The sequence below is a fragment of the Phocoena phocoena genome, chromosome 5 (assembly GCF_963924675.1).
Source record: "Phocoena phocoena chromosome 5, mPhoPho1.1, whole genome shotgun sequence".
Lineage (NCBI taxonomy): Eukaryota > Metazoa > Chordata > Mammalia > Artiodactyla > Phocoenidae > Phocoena > Phocoena phocoena.
Window position 1 is genome coordinate 97,285,045 of NC_089223.1, and position 15,093 is coordinate 97,300,137.

Consider the following 15,093-nt stretch of genomic DNA (forward strand, 5'->3'; position numbering starts at 1 on the left):
ACTGAAGGCTTCCCCTGATGACTCTGTTCAGTTGCAACATTTTCTACCACCCTATCCTCTTTCCCTGTTTCATTTTACTCTTTAGCACTTATCAACCTCTTTCACATCATATGTTTGTTTGATTGATTGATTTAACCAACTATCCGCCAGGCAGAATGAATGCTTTAAAAGGACAAGAATTTCTGCTGTTTAGTTCACTGCTATAGTCCCAGTCACACAGAGTAGGTGTCAACACACCTTTGTTGAGTGACTAGCTCCCTTCCTTACCTCCAGCTGTAAAGGCCCCCTCGGCTGTTACAACATGTCTTGTTATCCATGCAGGGCCACTGGAAGTGAGGATGGAGGGAACTGATACAAGTTACCTGCTTTCTCTGGGAAGATCAACATTTTTGCCAACAAGATACAAAACTTGTCTCAGCAACCTCGGCCCATCTCTTGTTTATGGTTTCCTTTGCTGTGCAAAAGCCATCTCTTGTTATGGCTTCATTTGTATCTTTTTCCCAAAGAGGAAAATTACTGTTACATCTTCTCAGAATAGTATGCTGCTGTTAAAAATGTTTACAAAGGATAAGTAATCCATAGAAACAGGATTATGAAATAGAAAACGGTAAACAGTAGTTAAGAATTCTTATTCTGGACCAGAACAATAGGGTTAGAATCCTTTTTAGCTGTTTGAATTTAATCATGTTTTTCAACTTCTTTAGGCCTGCAAATACTGATTATAATAGTACGTACCTAACAGAGCTGAGTGATAAAAGAGGGAATGCCTGGAAAATACAGAATACACAATTCTAAATGTACAATAATTACAAACTATTGTCATTATCACTATAATTATGCTAAGTGAAAAAAAGCAGGGCACAAAGTTTTATGTACAGCATGAAATATCTACATAAAGTCCACATTAGCACAAGGACTTTCAGCCTCTGCTTTGGGGCTGGGGGACTCTCGCTCTCTCACTGCTTTATACCCCACCTCAACTAGCCAGTTTCATGTTTGAGCATCTGCCCCTTGGACATACCAACTAGATGCCAATTCTTTCTTTCAATTGTAAGTGACAGACACTCAAGCTGACTTAATCAAAAGACAATCTATTGGGTCATAAAAACTAGGAAATCTATTGGACAAAGCTAGTTTTAAGCAAATTTAGGCTAAGGCATCCAAATGAAATGATGCTTTCAGGATTCTCTCTCTCCTTCCCCCTTTCCTCCCTCCCTCCTTCCTCCTCTCCTCTGTCCACCTCCTTCCCAAGTTCTGTTTGTTTCAGCTTGGATTTACTATCAGGCAGACAACTTTTCCCCATATGAAAGTGAGACTCCATGGCCAACCTGATGCAGAGACCTCATGTTTCAGAGTAAGGACACCCTTCCCAACAGTTCTAACAAAAATTCCAGAGAATACGTCTCTGGGTGGGCTTGGTTCACATGGCCATGCTTGAACAAATCACAGTGGCCCAAGCAAAGATCACTTGGGCTCATTACGCTCACTTAAAAGTGGGGGGATAGGGTGAGGCCCACTGGGCCACAATGATGTTTATTACTATTATAATAAAGGGAGGGGTTGGTTTCTGCAAAGAATTGTTGAGTAGACATAGAGAAGAAAAATGTTGGAAGGAAATTCTCCATAATATTAATAGTGTATTAATAGTGATTAACATGTGTAATTCATGGTAGATGATTTATTTTTACTTTAAAAATGTTCCAAATTATGTTTAGTCATAATCAATTATTCTTAAAATTAAATAAAGAAGGAAAAGAGCGGTTGTTGAGAGCTGAGTATGTTGGTGAGTTCTTCAGATGGCATGTGAATGGATACATGTGACCCAAAGACTCTCCCCAGCTGTACACAGACTGTGGACTTTTCAGCAATCCGTCCCTCACCTGCAGCAAGGGCTGTCCTCCGTATGCACTATGTCATTTCATTTCTGATGTTCCAGCTTACAGGGAAACCACCTATTCATGTTCAAACTTGCAGAGGTTGATGGTCCTGTGGAAACAATCCTAACCCAGCAGCCAGGACACCTAGGTGTTTGTTCCAGCTCTGTCCCTAACATCTGTGTCAGGTGTCAGACACTTCTGAGCTACAGGTCCTCCATCTATAATCAGAAAGTTTATTTTCAGCTTTAACAATCTGTGATTATTATTTCCATCTACTAATGGAGTAACTAATTACTTCATTATAGGCTTTCTCAAGACCAGTTACCTCCTGTTTGGTTCAATTAGCAAAACACCAACATGATTGTCATTGATTTTGATGGTTGGGCTGCCAGGAGAAGAGCCCAATGGGAGACTATTTCAGCATCTTAAACAGATTTTCTATTTATTATTCCAAGGTCATATATATAGGAGCAGAGCTTGTTCTGCATTTTTCTAAAGTCTTGCTTAGGAAATGCTCACTTACCATCACTCTCTAAGGTGGAAGCCCCAGGATTCTCACTCTTCCCCTTTAGTTGAGAGCCAGAGAAGAGAAACAGTGGTCAATACAGGCTGGGGCTAAGCCTTTACTTTTTTGCCTGAGCAGAGAACCATAGAATATCAGACAGAAGGTGATCCTCAAAGATCATTCAATACAACCCTTTTGGACTTAGAGGAAACTGAGTCTCTCCAGTAAGTTCTACAGAAAGAACAAATGCTGAAGAATCAAATAGAGTGTGGTTTGAATCCTGTTCTTGCACTTACAAATGTGTGACCTTTGGAGAAGTTCTTAATTTTTTTGAGTCATATTTTTGTTATTATAATAGTTTTAACCTTTAAAAAGAAACAGTGATAATACCCACCTTATAACCTTCATGGATGTGGTAGGTAGAATAATAATCCCCTCACCCCCCAAAAAAAATCCGCATCCTAATCCCCAGAACCTGTGAACATATTGCCTTACATGGTCAAAAAGACTTTGCAGATGAGGTTAAGTTAAGGATTTTGAAATGCAGGATTATTGCTAATTATCCAGGTAGACCCAATGTATTCTCAGGGACCTTTATAAGTGAAAAGGGAGGTGAGGGAGGTAGAGTCAGAAAAGGAGATGTGGCCAAGGAAAGGAAGTTTAGAGTGAGGCTATGGGGGTGGGATTATATAGGAGGCTGCAAGCCAAAGAATGAGGGTGGCCTCTAAAAACTGGAAAGGCAGGGAAGTGGATTCTCCCCTATAGCCCAAGAAGGAGCACTGCCCTGTGGACACATTTTTAGACTTCTGACCTTTAGAACAAAAAGATAATTACGTTTGTGTTCTTTTAAGCTACCACCTTTGTGATCATTTTGTTACTGCAGCGATGGTAAACAAGTACAGTGGAGATTGTTAACTATGTATGCAAATGACCTGGAACAACAGCACACTGGGTGGGCACACTGAATGCTATTGTTTTTGCTGCAGTTATGGTTATTCTTCTTTCTCTTCTTGTTCTTCATCCTTTTCTTCTTTCCTCCTTTTCCCTCATCCTTCTTTCCTAGTGTCTTCCTTTTCATCCTCCTTTTTCCCTCTTATGTCATGAAGAGCAACAGGAAAGGAAAAAGAGAACCAGCATTCAACAAGCGCCACCAATGTGTTAGGCGCTGTCCTTGGTGATATCACATGCACAATCTAATTCAGTCTTCTGACAACGCTTCAAGGAAATTTTTAATATTTCCCTCTTACAGAGGAAGAACCCAAGCTCTACTAAAGTCAAGTGAGTTGCTTTCAGACACTCTGAGAGTTAGTGATAGTCCTGAGGCTGTTGACTATCCTGTGCCTCCCACATCATTAACAGCCTCATTTTCATTCCAAACAAAAAGCTGTTGATCTGCATCCTCTATATCCTGGATGACCAAAAGTGGACTAAGTACAGAACTCCATCACCACGGCAACCATCAGCATTACCGCATTACCTGCCTGGGTTGTGCAGTGGTAAACTGTCAGACCGGGGTGTCAGGAAGAGATGTTGTGCCCCAGGAAGGTGCTGCCATCTGTCTAAAGATATCCCTCTGCTCATGACAACAAATAGCTCATTGCACTCCTACCATTTCAAATGAGCCTCATCTTGCTCGGTTCAGTGGAAAATAATAATGACCACCATTTATCAAACACCTATAGGGTGTTAGGCATTGTGTAAGCTTTTTTTTCCCCCTCTGATTCATATTATAATTTTTGTGAGGTTGATATTTTTCTTCCCATTTATAGGGAGAACACTGAGGCATGGAGAGGGGAATGGCCTTGCCTGTCCACCCACCCATGAAGCAGCAAGCTGGATTGAAGTCAATTGTTCTCAGAGACCAATGGCAGCTGGCTACACTGCTCCCCAAAGATGGTCATGGTGGGGTCCCAAAGGCCTTTAGTCTAATCTGACACTATGTTCATTCAATCATCTCTTTTACCCTCTTGCCCCTTTCCCTGCCTTTCTCCTCCTGGGTCACTGAATCATTTGACAGATTTTACCTAAGCACTGCCACCAGAGGCTGGAAAGGACAGCCTAGCACATCCTGGTGGAATGAAGAATCGGTAGAGCTGAGGAGGGAGACTTGAGTAAGTTAGTGCAGATGTCCAGTCCAGGGAGACCATCCTCCCTCTCGACCACAGACCCAGCATGGAACTTGGGACCCTCAGCTGTCATTTTGTGGACATTTCTGCTTGAAGTCCTGTTGGTGGCTGGAAGGCAGTGTGGCCAGGAAGGTAGGAGCCTGACTTCAGAACTGGGCAGATGTGGACTTTAGGCTTAAATGCTGCTCAGGAGCTGTGTGGCTTTGGGTAAGTGGCTTCATGTCCCTGAGCTCGTTTCCTCTTTTGTAGAAAGTGTGTAGAGCTGTAAGGACCCAATAGCCAGAAGGGGCCATGGAGGCCAGCTTACTTCACCAGGCATTTAGACCCAAAGAACTGCAGCTCAGAAACAAGGAATCATTAGCCTGATACAACGTGACCACTAGGAGGTGGGCATCCTGTTCAATGTCTAAAATTCCTTCCTCCAAAATACATTACTTCTTGGGATCAAATATAATAACAGTAAATGGCTGCACCGATGCCAAAGTCAGGATGTGAGGTTGTATTTTTGTTTTTGTGGTACACGGGCCTCTCACTGTTGTGGCCTCTCCCGTTGCGGACGCTCAGGCTCAGCGGCCATGGCTCACGGGCCTAGCCACTCCGTGGCATGTGGGATCTTCCCGGCCTGGGGCACGAACCCGTGTCCCCTGCATTGGCAGGCGGACTCTCAACCACTGCACCACCAGGGAAGCCTAGGGTATGAGGCTTTGAGAGGTATTTCCTCAACTGCTTCTCTTCCACTGCCTTCCGAGAGGGCTTTCTGCAGCTGGTTAGCCCAAGACACTGGCAACCCCAGGACTCCATCCTGGATCTAATTTTCCCTCTAAATTTCTAGTTTAAAGCACCTAAAATGGCATAAAGGCATTTTATGTCAAACATGAATGAAGCACACTGGATTAATTGATAAGCTCATATAATAAGATTCTGAAATGAAACCAAGAGAGACTGTGAAAGTTTCCCTAGACTATGTTTAATGAGCTTATCTGAGGCTGAGGTAGACAAAAAGTTTAAGGTACGTCCTATTTCACAGAGAAACTGGAGCCAGTCAGGTCTGAAATCCCACCTACACCTCCTTGCCTTCAGCAGCATGATGAGAGGTTTCCCTTTCCCTCGGTAACTTCACTTTTTTTCCTGGGTTCTTACTTCAACTTCCTCCTCATTTCTCCCAGGTTGTTCCTCCATAGTGATTCCATCTCTCTCTAGTTCCTCACTAGGGATTCTTTAAATAGGCAACCAGTCTATCCATTTTCATGCCTACCATGTGGTAGGCATGTTCGAAACCCTGGTGATACAGCTGCAAATGAGTCCTTGTTCTCAACGAGGCTATATTTAAGAGGGGAGGGACAGACAGCTCTAAACAAGTCAATGATATGTAATATATCATCAAGTAGTGCAAAGCTGGGGAGACCAGCAACAGGCGTCTGGCGGTAGTAGCAGTGATGATGTGTGTGTTGGTGGCAATGATGGCGATGGTGGTGAGCATGGTGGTAGGGGGTAGCATTGAGGGTGATGTTGGTAGCAGTGGGTGCAATGGAGGTGGCAACAATCATGGTGGCCAGGGGAAGAGGTGGTGGCTGTGTGGGTGGGAGTAGAGGTGGTGGTGATGGTGGTTGCAGTGGTAGATGTCTATTTTAGGTTTGGTAGTCAATGAGAAAATATTTGAGTAGAGACCTGAATTGTAAAGAGTTAGCCCTGCAGAAATCTAAGAGGAGAGCATACAAAGTAGGGAAAATGAAAAAGAAAAGCCCTGGGGTTTCATTGCCCATCCCCCATTTTGGACACTCTGGGTGATTGTGGTGGCTTATACCATCTTTATGGCTCCTTGGAGGGCTGAGCCTAAGTGACCCTCTGTGGGAATCTGCCTGATGAACACTTCCTAGTAAGTCATTTCCACACAAATCCTCCTTCTGTGGTCTCCTTCAGTGAACCCTAACCTAAAACAGTGCATATAAATATCTCTTTCAAGGAGTTTCTCTGTAAAGAAAATAAATTGAAGTTAAGATTATTAAAATCCCAAAGGCAACTCAAACTCAAAATTTCCAAAATTAAACCCACTAATATTTTATTCCCTCAACTTAGCTTCTTGTCCAATGTTACCCTTCTCAGAGAATGCCTTCATTATTCATCCTGACACAAAAGCAAAAACCTGGGGTAATTCTCAACACTTTTCCAGTCAATGTCCAAACCTTGTTATTTCTGACTCCTTTACATGACTCACATGAGGATCGATCAGCAAGAGCTTGACCAAGAATAATTTAGGTGTCATTGGTGAGGGTGGGAACCAGTGAAGCATGTTCAACCTTGTTTACCCAAAATAGAACTTAAAATAAAACCATATCCATTCCTTTGGGTTTTGTTCTTGGCAGTCCTTTACAAACTGTGTACATGTGCATAATGTCAATTTCATGCATATTTTTAGCAAAAATGAAAAGGGGGAGGGGCTCTCTTCCATCCTTGAAGATTGTTGCAAAGGGTGAGAAATTACACTTATTATCCTTCCTCCAGGCTCTGAGGAAACAAATATAATCAGTGGGGAAATTCAATAGAAGCTTAACAAAGAGCAAAGGCAATAGGTGAGACTTTGGAGGGGAAATTAATTAAGCCAAACTAAAATTAGTGGTTTTGGATTTGAGATTGGGAGGGTGTCTGGGCTTTGGAGAACTGGAACAGAGGAAGGAAACATACTGGCCGGGAGCCTATTCAGGGTCCAAGATTAATTATCATTCAACATCTAATTATGTAGTCTGAATTACAATCCTGCCAGTTGAGTTCCTTTTCTCTAACACAGGAGTTGAGAAAAATATTTGGTTCTGGAAACTGGTGGTCTTCCTTCTAATTTTCACTTAAGATAGATAATAAAAAAGCTCACCTTTGTCCTTTTCTGATTATTATCACTTTTATCTTTTTAAAAGAGATGCTCCCTTCCAGATTACTTTCTCCTTTCTTGCCAAATAATTATTTTGCTTTCTTGTCATCTGAATATAAAAATGCCAGATGTATTCCTTCTGGGTATGATTTATATCAGGTGGAATACTGGATACTAACTCCTATTCAGTTTACTTATTTATACTGCCTACTATGTGCAGGACATCTCTTAAGATACTTCACATTTGCTAATGTATGCAGTCAAGGGTAAATGTTGTCTGGCTTACGTTCATCTACTCCTCACACTAGTCCCAGGAACTGGGAACTAATATTAGCTCCATTGAATGGATGTTGAAACTGTGGTTAGAAAGTTACAGCAACTTTTCCAAAGTCACTTGACTAGTAAATTAATGAAACCCAAGATTCAAAACCAGGCTTATGTGTATCATCCAACCAACCCATCATCTTCCACGCTGATAAAGTCTGAATCTGCTGTGAAGTCCAGCCATACATTTAGGTTGGTCTAGTGCAAACATTTCAATACCATTTTCATCAAGAATTGCAACAAAACAAACAATGAGAAGTTTATCTTCTGGATCTCCTGGCTGCTACTAAAAAATGTTTGCTAGCTCTATGCTCGCCTTGGGTAAATCTCAAAATAATTCCAGGTATGGCACTTGAACTCATTCATGCTATAAATCCATCTTACTTGTCCTGACTCACTTGTCTTCACTCAGCCTCAACTCTGACCCTATATTTTATGTCTGAGACAAACTGGACACATATGGAAATGTTGACAATGGTGATGATGACCATAAAGAAGTAAACACACAGCCTCTGTCCTCAAACAGCTGGTGACATAAATGAAGATACAAGTTAAGCTCATAAAATATCCAGAGATTGTTGGAATGTTCCTTAGAATTCACTGTGATGCAGACTCTAAGAGCCCTGTCAAGTGGCCATGTGCTTGGAAGCTACTTGTAGTGCACATATTATACATCTTGTACTCTGCTGAACATTCAAGAGTCTGTTGGGACAAAACTGACATGTTTTCTCAATTCTACTGATATTAAGTGAGAGCCTAATGTCTCAAGGGTGCTCTAAAAAACAAAACAAAACAAAACAGATGTTACTTACTATTAGTGAACTTGTACTCTTGTGAAGAGTGGGTTGATAGTAAACAAGACAATTTCTAATAGTGACATGTGTAATGAAGAAAATGAAAGACAACAGTGGGATAGAATAACTGGGAGTGAGGGGGGTGGGGAACTACCTTAGATTGGGTGAACAGAGAAGGCCTTTCTGAGGAGATGACATAGGATCTGAGACCTCATGGGGACAAGCAGCCACCTATTAGAAGAGTTATAAGAAAACACCTTTTACCAGAAGAAGCATCCATAGCAAAGGTCCTAAACAAGAGCCAGTTGGAACATTTACACAAATAATTCCAAATCCAATAGAATATGGAGAAAATGTTATGAAGAGCTAGGAGCAGGTAGCAGATTTTAGAAGCATGTCACAATTAAAGACAGGGGTCAGAAACTTTTCTGTAAATGGCCAAATAGTAAATATTTTAGGTTTTGTGGCCAGATGGTATTTGTCATAATTACTCAACTCTGTTGCTGTAATACGAGAACTGTGATAGGCAATATGTAAATAAATGAGCTGGACTGTGTTCCAATAAAACTTTATTTATAAAAACAGGCAGAAGACTGGACTGGCCTGCTGGCTGTAGTTTGCCAATCCATGGTTTGCAATATTAGACAAAGGACTTGCACATACTGTGGCAGATTGTATGTTCCAAGGTAGTCACACCACTATATCCCATCTCAAATGCTCCTATTACAATGGTTTATTGATATTCCTGCATCCAGAAATGGAGTACACTCCCTCCCCTTGAATTTGAGTGTTCCTCAGACTACAGCAGATGTGTGGGGTATGACTTCTGAGGCTAAATCAGAAAAAGATGAGTCAGTTTTCACCTGCCTTTCTTGGGACACACAACTTGAAAGTCCTGAGTTTACACATAAAATGTTCATCTGCTCTGAAACTGCCATGCTGGAGGGATTACATGAAGACACTGCATAGAGTCCCAGGTCTCACCCACTGGAGTCATCCCAACCTTGTGCCATCTGTGTGAATCAGTGATCTTTCAGATGACTTCCATTCTCAAATTTCTAGCCACTCTGTCTGAAGCCAAATGGAGCAGAGATGGACTATCCCTGTCAGGCTTTTGCAAAATTTCAATTCACGAGCAAAGAAAATGTTTTTGTTGTTTGAAGCCACATTAATACCCTTTTAAAAATTGTTGTTTGATAGCATTTCATTCTTTTACTAAATTATCTCTGAGACATTATGAATTATCCTCATTTTAAACCCAAGCTCAGGGAGAGGAATTCATAAAGCTAGAATTCTAAAAGGTTGTTATGTTAACAGAATCACAAGATTATTTAAGTAGCTGCATCAAACTCTGGGAATTTTTAACTCTATTTCCTTTATATTATTTTTCAGGACTAAAATTTTATTTGATTCTTCTTCATGTCTACTCTTTCTTTGCAGAAGTTTGCTGTTGTTATTTCAAGGAATTGCTCATTGGAGCATTTTAATTATAGCTGTCTGTAAATCCTTGTATGGTAATTCCAACCTCTGTGTCATCTTGGTATTGATTTTCTTTTCTCATTCAAGTTAAAATTTTTCTGTTTCTTGGTATAATGAATATTTTGGACTGTGTCATGGACATTTTGAGTATTGTAAGACCCCTATTCCTATCTATATCTTCTATTTTAGTCGTGTCTTAATCATCTTGGGCTTCTATAACAAAATGCCATAAATTGGGTTGCTTAAAATTAACAAGAATTTATTTCTCAGAGTTCTGGAGGCTGGAAGTCTGAGATCAGGATGTCAGCATGGCCAGGTTCTGGTAAGAGTCCTCTTCCAAGTTGCAGACTGTCAACTTCAACATGGTGGAGAGCAAAGAGAGGAAGCAAGCTCTCTTTCAACTTTTCTAAGGGCACTAATCCCATTCATGATGGCTCCAAACTCATGACCTCATCTAAGCCTAATTACCTCCCAATGGCCCCACCTCCTAATACCATCACATTGGGAGATAGGGGTTCAACATATGAACTTTGGGCAGACACAAATATTTAGTCCATAACAAGTAGGTAGCCATCCCGTTTAGATTCATGTCCTGGCTCCCTTTTGTGGTTTAAATATCAAATTTGGTGCTTACAGTCTATGAAGTGATATTCTGGTCTGCTTAACTTGTGTGTTATCCAGATCCAGAACCCTACAGTTCCTTGGCTGTGACTGGGCAGGGGGAAGGTACCATCTAGTTACTGCAGGAGTGGAGTGGAAATCAGAACTGTGTCCAGAGGCTCTACCCAGGAGTGGTGCTTTGTCCTTACCCAAGTCCCAAGGTCCCTAGCCAGTCATCTTTCTTTCTCCACCTTCCAGAGTTTTCTACTGATAACTTACACATTTTGTCCAGTTTTTTTTTTTGATTAGCAGACAAAAGAAAATGGAATATGTTTACCACACATTCAGAACCAGCAGTCCTGCTTTGCTCTAACGCCTATGCTTTTTCGACTATTTCAAACTGTCTTTGAGGCTGTGATATTTGAAACAGTTATGTGTCCTGCCCATTTCTAAATTGTATTCTGAACATTCAGACACATTCTTCCACTGTTCTTTTCATCCCCTCAATTTTCCTATTTTCTTCTGTATAACATTATGTCACAGTTACATCCAGGATATTTTTTCTCTCCTGTGTGGCTCTTTCATTGCCCTCCATATCATGCCCTAAAGAGAGGGACATTAATGTCACCAGTCATCTTCAATTCACTGATTGGCCTAGTTCCCTAGAGAGTGGAATCACAGTGTATTGTAAGCAGGGCACATGGAGGAGGCATTCTTTTTTGTACTGTCAAAGCATGAAGATCCTGAGTACAATCCAGAGAGGAGGTGGTCTCCCCACCTCTACCTACCTTCCTTCTTTCTCTTCAATACATTTAGTCTCACTGATAATTGGTACAGAGACTATAGTGGGAACAGGTTCATCCATCTTTTTCTTTACCTCTTTTCTTTCATCTTTTTAATTGTTTTCTGTATAATTGAAGTGAGGAGAGCTGGGTTTGTTCCCAGATGGAAGGAGGTCTTACTATTGTTCTCTTATTCTTCTTTGCAATCACCCAGAGTGTTTTTAACATTCAGGATTAGGATTTAAGCACTTATGGAGGTAAAATAAAGTTGGAAAACTAATGAAGTATTAAGTTTCCCTGTGGTCCAGTCCAGGGTTCCCTTTAAATGCATTGGGTATTAGTTTAGTTCTAGGTCCACTCTAACCCTTAGCAATGGTCCAACCCTAGCCAGTCTGTGTGTGTGTGTGTGTGTGTGTGTGTGTGTGTGTGTGTGTACTCTCATATCTCCCTCACAGCCATGGGAAGAATGGGTTCAGTCAGCAAGAAAAGGGTAGACAACTGAAAGTGGCTGTACAAGAACATTTGAAGCAACAGCATTTTCTAAAGCCCTGAGGCCCTAACTGATTAAAGGTCTCCTATTACTAAGACCAAGGAAAAGAGTCAAATGATAGTGGAAGGAGTTTGTTGTTGTTTATCTGAGGAGCAATAAGTGTGTGTCCTCAGAATCACAGGACTTAAACCTCAGTAGAGTCTCAGACATCATCTGTAAGGGTGAAGAAGACCTCTCTCTCTCTGTTTCCTGGGCATCAGGATGCCCAGCTGCACAGTTTGTCTGGACATTGTTCTTTTCTTCACTCCTGCTCTCCTGCATTTCTCCTGATTATACATGGGGTCCTCTTAAAGCCATCTGAAGGTGCAGATATTCTCAGAGAAAGAAAAAGACTGTTCTTAGCCAGGAAACTGAGTAGCTTAGTTCTAATAATCATTTAATTAATTAGAATCATTTCTGCTTGTTGTAGAAGAGATGGCACATTCAGGGATTCAAGGGAGGGAGAATCTGTCCCTTGTCCACTATGAAAAACTTCCAGCCTTTTTTTTCTTTTGCAACTTTCTGGAAATAGCAAAGAAATTGCTACTTCATGGATTTGGGTCACCAGAAAGTTGAACTTCTACATTTTTTACAAAAGGAAGATGGATGATTCTGAACTTCCCCCGCAATTGAAGTCCAAACTACTGCAGTGGTCTAGGTGCTGTATTAAGCAGTTTAATTAGCCATTTCAATTAGATCAAGGGTCACAGACCTCAGGCCTTATGGTTAAACAAGCCCTGTCCACTATTCACCTTTCTCAATGCATCTTGGGAAAACACAGTTCATTTACTCAACCAAGTTGAGCTTTGCCGAAAAATTGAAAAAAAGAAAAAGCTACTAAAGTTTTGTTTTCCACTTCCTCTTTCCCCAATTCCTCTGCCAGTTTCTTTCTCCAGCTTCTCTTCAAAAGAGCTTGATTTAACAAGAAAACAGTGGGTTCATTTACCCAGCAAGGGAGCGCTTTTCATGTTTGAGCTTTGAAATGAAAATTATCTTTGGGCAGGCTTCTCTGCAGCTCCATCTGTGAGCAGCAGGGCCTGTCATAGTGACTATGGACTTGGGGGAAGGAAGCCAGACCTCAGAAGGCAGCAGGAATGAGCAAAGTTTTTCTCTGAATAGGATCCTGAGCTAGTGGAGTGCAGAAACCAAAGGCGATAGTGCTCTAATGAGTTTAGGCTGACACCATTTGATTTTACAGACTGTAAGCATTAAATAATTCACCTCTGTGGCCCCCAGTCATAGACGTTAGATATAAATATGACCACTTATCCCCGCCTCTATGCCAGGAGGATTTAAGTCCACATTCTCATGCAACAAATCTATAGACACTCTTAAAGTAAAAAGTAGATCCAGGGACAGACATGTTCCTCCCAGGACAGATTGAATTGGATCAAAAATATTAACAACATCCATTTCTGAGCTTCTGCTTTTGAACAGGAGGCATATGCAGGTGAATTTATAATTTGATATTAGAGGTAGTCACAGAAATGAATCCTCATGTACATGGTAACCAGTAATAGTCTACTCAAGATGCCAGCACATACTATACAGGATCAGAACCTATGCATTGGAATTGTCCCCTCTCTGAGGTTAATGCTAGGTTCTGCCTCTTATTAACTCTGTGACTTAGGGCCAGTTACTTCATTCCTTAGAGACTCAGTTTCCTCATTTGTGAAATGAAAGTGACTATCTCACTTTTTGAAGATGAAATGAAGTTATGCAAATAAGGCAATTGGCATGTGTCTGACCTGTGCAGGAAAAGCTCAAAAATCGATAATTCTGCACTGATAATTTTGTGATTTGGGGGAAAGAGAAAGAATTCTGATTAAGGAGATCTAACAATGTTTTTTTACAGAAGTGGCTCTGGGAGAAGTGTTATTTCACTGGACTGAGTTGGTAGGAAAAGGCAATTTAGACAGAATTTTGCTTGAAGAAGCAGACATGAAAGCAGAACCAGGATTCATGGTTGGCTGATGTGCAGTGGGAGATTATTTTGTAAAAATAGTATGGGGCCAATAGACAGAAGGTTTTGAGTGCCCATCTGAAGAATATGCACTTAATTGAACAGACAATGGGATGTCACTGAAGGCTTTTGAGTAGGAAAATGACAGATGGAGAGCTTTTCCTCTTCAGGAAGATCACTCAGTGACCTGTGAGTGGGGTGGTTGGATTGGGGGGAGGGGAGCTAGAGAAAAACCTCAGGGTCAGCCCTGCAGTGGGGCAGTAGTGAGAGGGGCGTTCAATATCAGAAACATTACTGGTGTATTCGGCATATATGAAGCACAATTCTGATTTTGTTTTTAGGGGAAGAAGTTAATTCTTGGCAGCAAGGACCAAAAGTAAAAGCTAATAACAAAGCTGGGGATAGGGACAAAGAGGGACTGAAAGTTCTTTCTTGTCTACTTCATGCTGCTCCAGTACATCATTTGCAGAGGCAATCAGCACCCCTGTTAGTGAGCTTTGGCATTTAATTGACATCATAGACCTCTGCACAGAGCAGACAATGGATGTCACTGGTGTGCTAGTGGAACACGTTTGCATTTTGTAGAAAATTGAGAGGGACCTGATCATGATTGTTGGCAGCATCCCCAGGGAGGACATATCTGGCTGGGACAAGAAGCTGCTTGCTTCCTAGCATGAAAGGAAGACACAGGCTCTTAGGTAACCAGACCCTTCACTCAGCCCCTGGAGAGTTGAGCCCCAGTAATAAGGAAGGTGGGTAAATTACCAAGCTGACCCTCTTGGGGCTGACAAGTGGAAAGGCATCAGGCTGGGGTCTGGAGGCTTCAGCTCTTGTTCTGCCTTCCTCACTAACTTACTCCATGCTCTTGAACTTGGCCATTTGCTTTTAGTGTGTGTCAGTTAATTTTTCTGGAAAATGGCTCTGAAAGTAAAGAATCTAAGCTGTAGTCATTGTGGGTGACTTCCTCAGCTCTGGTTTGGTCCAGCTGAATGTCAAACATTCATTCTTATTGATAATTTCAATGTTCTAGGCCCAAGATAACCTCTAGACACTGGGATACAGTTCAGTGAGATTTCACTCTGTTTTCAAGGACCTCACAGCACACTGGGATCAACACTTAAACAACTAGATTGATTTAAGTGTAGAAAATACCATGATAGAAATGGGTGCAAAGTCCAGTAGAAATCTGGCTGGTGAGGGGGTCTTAGCTGAACCTTGGGGCCTGAGAAGTGTTTTCTAACTGGACAGAAG